The 5,154-nt window shown below is 40.5% G+C and overlaps 1 long non-coding RNA gene across 1 annotated transcript; it reads left to right on the top strand.

The window, feature by feature from the left end:
• Positions 1–3,067: 3,067 nt before the first annotated feature.
• On the top strand, positions 3,068–4,150 carry LOC103181764. Its single transcript, XR_488238.2, has 3 exons — positions 3,068–3,218; positions 3,560–3,859; positions 4,060–4,150. It is a non-coding gene; the product is annotated as an uncharacterized LOC103181764 (long non-coding RNA).
• Positions 4,151–5,154: the final 1,004 nt, after the last annotated feature.

The following is a 5,154-nucleotide window of genomic DNA, read 5'->3' as shown; positions in this document are numbered from 1 at the left end:
GAAAATATCAACTGAAGGATGGTATCTCAGACTCTGCAGTGCTTCACTGATACTACTTCAGACTGTCAGTCTGGATTGTAAGCTCAAATCCTGAAGTGGGGGTTGAACTTGTAATCTTCTCATCCAAAGGTGAAGGTGCTTCCAAGCTGATACAGAATACCACCTCAGACATACTGTATATCTTGAATTCCAGGAACTAACCACAGAAACAGAAAATGTTACCGAAGAGCTGTTGTCAATGCAGGCAATGTAAGGGTTAAGAGGTTTTGTTAACTTCAGCGGTTTAAATCAAGGTCTTGTTGTCAGGACAGAAAACACTACACCTATTGTAGAGGATATTAACATGAATGTATGAAATATTTCAACTTTATACTAACAAGAACTGTCAGACTATGTGGTTGGGCAGTTATAGGGAAAGGTGAAAACTTAAATGATCGAATACTTTTCAGGACACAAATAATTCTATGTTATCGAGGGGAAGGTGTTTGTGGACAGCAATAAAGTGGGACTAAATAAAAGAGATGGGAGGGATGGTTGAATATTTTCTATAGGTATATAGGTTTTTCTTGGTTCCCTTTGAAGATGAGGGAATATCTATTGCAGAAGTTTTCCCCAAGAAAATCGATCGAATGGTCTAAAGGTCACAACCAGTGCCTTGGGACATCATCCGGACATAAAAGCATTATATAAATACAATTTATTGTTGTTTTTCATAGTGTGTGAAAAATTGGGTTTGGTGGCTCAACAACCTTTTCACATACCATACTTTCTTAACTGTCAGCCTAGCTCTCCCACTTCTGGGGCAAAAGGTTGTCAAGCCCCACTGTCAGGTCTTTGAGCTCATTGTCTTGGCTGACAATCCAGTGCAGTGTTGGGGGAGTGCAGGGTGAGCCATTTAGCTGAGGTTCAGGTGGATGTTAAAAATCTTTTAATAATCCTTACATTTAATATAGTGCCTTTCACATCAGGAGGACGTCCCAAAACGCTTCACAGTGTGCAACCGCAACATTATTGACAGTATTGGAAAAGAAGGAGTTTCCCTCCGTGTCCTGTACAAATAGGTCATCCATTTCAGGGCAGCTTGTTAGACCATGCAATGTGCAAATTTGCCATCAAGTATATAATTAGTACATTTTACAGCAATTACCTGTGAAGCTCTTCAAGATATTTCAATGATATAGGTCCCATATCAAACACAATGTTTTTTAAATGAGCAGTATTCTTAGAAATAAGTATAGAAGGAGTTAAAAATAATGATTTTTTTAAGTCCCCTCCTTAAACTCCATCGATTATTCCCATATCTGTCTTAACAAGAATGATTTATAGTTTTGGAGGGTGAAATTAGACGTGCATTTCAGATTCTCTTTTTCTAAAGCCTGATGTTACATGTCGCACAATTTTGTCGCTCCACCCACAAAATGTCCGAAATATTATAAACATTCCTGAAGCTGAACCTTGGCAGCCAATTGAGCCTTGTGTCCTTTGAGCAATGCTTAGTGGCCATGCTGAGGTAAACAGCAAATTCTGCATCAAATTTGTGTAAATTAAAATACCATTTCTGCTTTACATCAGACATTATATAATAAGCCGAGGCTGGATTGAGTTCTAATAGCTTTCCACTGCTGAGGCAATTATATTGTGTGACAACAGAGTGGGTAGACAAGAACGTACACCAAAGGTCTTCAGAGCTATGGTGAAAAGACTCTGACTGTGGTAACTGTAAAAGACAATTATGGTAGAATTATGTGGTTCCTGTAAACTATAATGTTGCAATTATGCGAATTGGATGACAACTCACAACTTGGCGCAATTCCACCCAACCCTTTTTTTTAACATTCCTTGCTACATTGAATGCCTGCTGATTAACCATTTGAGGCCACCTTATCGGGAAACCATGAGAAAATTAGGAAAAAGACAAACTGCTCTCTGCTTTCGTCACCTTTTGTTTCCTACTTAGTCAGTAATAATAATAATTCTTGAATTTGATATAGTATCTTATCACATTGTTAAGACATCTCCAAGCGCCTTGGGACGTCCTCCCAACGTGAAAGGCGCTATACAAATGAAATTTTTTCTGTTGTTGTTATCTCAAAGCACTTTATAGAATACATTATAAAGTGGATTGACTGTTTATTTTGTGGATGAGAGACAAGATTGTTTCAGTGATTTCTAGTGTCAGTTGGGCTCAGGTTGGTAGAGGTTGGGGATTTGAGCCTCATAACAAGATTTGAACTCATAATCCAGGCTAGCAGTCCAATGCAGTGGTGAGGGAGTGCCATGTTGTTAGATATTCCTTCCTTTGTATGGGACATTAAACCAAGGTTAAGGTGAAAATTAAAGTCCTATGGCTCTATATCAAAGATCAGGGCGTTTCTTGCTGTTGTGATCTGTATTCCTTCCTCATTCAAAAAAATGATTTGCATTATTCATCATATTGTTATTTATAGGATATTCCTATCACAGATTAGCTGCCATGTTTGCTATCTCAACAGTTACTTCACTTCAAAGTAACTCATTGTGTGAAGTTTGATTTGTGAAATAAAATAACTAAGGATGATCTAGCCATCATATGACATCCAGACACCCATAAGCACAGACACACACACACACACACACAAACACACACCACATACACACAAACACATAAATGGACACACTTGCCAGCAGGGGTCACTAGAAATAGCGCATTGGTTGATTTTTATCATCTCGATTCTCTAGCTCCTCAGAGCCATCCTGTTTCCTTGGTGACACCATGTTCTAGGCACTTTCACTTGTGCACTTAAGAGCTATGGCTCTTTCACTTCCAATATAAAAAAGCTCAATTATTCACCTTCCCCGAGGAATCCTCTACTGCTTGTTGTGTGCCCTGAGCTGGCATGTTGCCTGCTTGATACACACTGCCTGCAACAGGCAGAAAAGTGACCATTGTTTTCCCACACATGGGCAAGGTCAGCTTTGTGGTGATATGCCAACACCAGGGATACGTTCTAATTGTACCAGACACTGCAACTGATTATAGCATTTGCAGAAGACAACCTCTCTTGTTGCTCTTTACTTTGCTGACTGCATTTGCAGAGACGTGCAATGATAACAACTTGCATTTATATAGCCCCATTCACATAGTATAACGTCTCAAAGCATTTTACAGAGGCGGTGCTGGATACTCAGCAGGGAGGATGGAGGAGGAGGAGGGAATTGACTGGTCAATGATTGAAGAGGTAAGTTTTCGGGAAGCTTTTAGAAAAGGCAGATAGAGAGGAATGAGGAAGAGGTATTTAATTATGGAGATCCAGAGAGTAATAAACAGAATACTGAACAAAGAGAAATTAGTTATGGACAATCAGCAGTGATAACCAAACTGTGATGATTAACGGAGATAGTAATACTGGAACATAAATACTGTGAATGAGATGTACCCATCTCATTCATAGTATTTATCCTTCAGTGTTACTGAGAAAAGGCAAGGGAAAGGGAAGAAGACATTTAAAAAAGTTGCTGATGATTATTGAACTGACACCAACGTAAACTTAAATCACTTCCCTTTTTTCTGTTCCCCCAGCCCCATTGAAACACTGGTGAAATCAGCTGCTGAAATGAAGATCATGTGTGGAAAAGAAAAGCCTTATATTTAGGTGTTATTGGAAAATTACATTTTGAAGAACACAGACAACAACCTGTACTTATACAGCGCCTTTCACACAGTTAAACATCTTCGATTGCTATTCAGAGATGGAGTGGGAACCCAACAGGGTGGGATTGGGGAATGGGGAGATAAGATGGACACAAATTACACACTGGCACCAGTGAAGATTAACAAAAAACTCTTTGTGAGCTTTGGCTTTCCAAGAACTCACCTGAGGTAAAATTGTTTAATTGTTTCTTGTTTGTTTGGTTAGTTAACTGAGCTGTACATTATGTTTATCACATTGACGTCACTACAATTGACTCAAAGGGTGCACATAGGGCTTACATTCCCATGGGCCAAACATGTTCAAACTCAATTAGTCAAAGAATACTGTCCGGTTTCTTTCAACTTCTCCCTTTGCATGTTCTATCCAGACCATGGAGTGTTGTGCTTCCTACATTACTTCCTCCATTGAGTCCTGCAGCTCAGAACACATGCCTTACAAGTGAGAGACCTGGGTTAAATCGGCAGGGCAAAACCTTAGGTAAGTTTCCTTACTCCACATGCCTGATAATAATCCTTCAAAAACAAAATAAATAAACAAACACAGACACACACACACACATACATACAAACATACATACATACATAATGAATTAGTTACTTCAATCCACAACTGTTTGTGGGATACTGCTGTGCGTAATTGGCTGCTGCATTTCGCCCACACAATACACAGTCACTTCTCTTTACAGTATATTCCGTGAAGCGCTTTGCGACGTCTAGAAGACGTGATAAGCACAATATCAAATGCACAGATTATTTTTTATTATTGCATGCTGAATACCTTGCATTTATCCAGGACACATTCTGTGAAGTTCTGCCCGTAAGATTTTGGCTGCCTCCTTTGATTCCAGAAAATATCCTAACGTGATGATATCTGCAAACTTAACCCATCTCATTCACAATATTTATCCTCCAGTGTTTCTGAGAAAGGCAGGGGGAAGCAGAGAAGAAATTAAACAAAGGATGCTGATGATTGATTTCCAAGTAGACCACTGAACTGACACCACCATTGGAAAACAAATGCACTCGAGGGGAAATAATTCCCCTTTCTATCCCGGTCCCTGACCAGGACAGCAACAACAACAACAACTTGAATTTATATAGTGCCTCCAGGCGAGACGGCGTCTCAGAGCGCTTCACAGTAATGGATCCCGGGGCCAAACCAGGGGGAGGGGAGGAAGGTGACCAAAGGCACGATCGAAAAGAAAGGTTTTCAGCTGAGACCCGAAAATAAGAAGAGACGGAGCGAGGCGAAGGGAGTGAGGAAGGAAATTCCAGAGCCTCGGGGCATAGGGGCTGAAGTTTGGTGTGGGTGAGAATGCGGGTGGTAGAGTTTCGTATAATCTGGATTTTATGGATGGTAGTGGAGGGGAGGCCGGCGAGGAGGTACTTGCGTCGTCCAGCAGGGAGATGACAAAGGCATGGACCAGGGTTTCAGCGGCTTTCGGAGAGAGGTATTGGCAGAG

This window comes from Callorhinchus milii, unplaced genomic scaffold, assembly GCF_018977255.1.
Source record: "Callorhinchus milii isolate IMCB2004 unplaced genomic scaffold, IMCB_Cmil_1.0 Scaffold3, whole genome shotgun sequence".
Classification (NCBI taxonomy): Eukaryota; Metazoa; Chordata; class Chondrichthyes; order Chimaeriformes; family Callorhinchidae; genus Callorhinchus; species Callorhinchus milii.
Note: the sequence above shows the minus strand (reverse complement) of the source record. Positions and strands in the feature narration are given on the sequence as shown.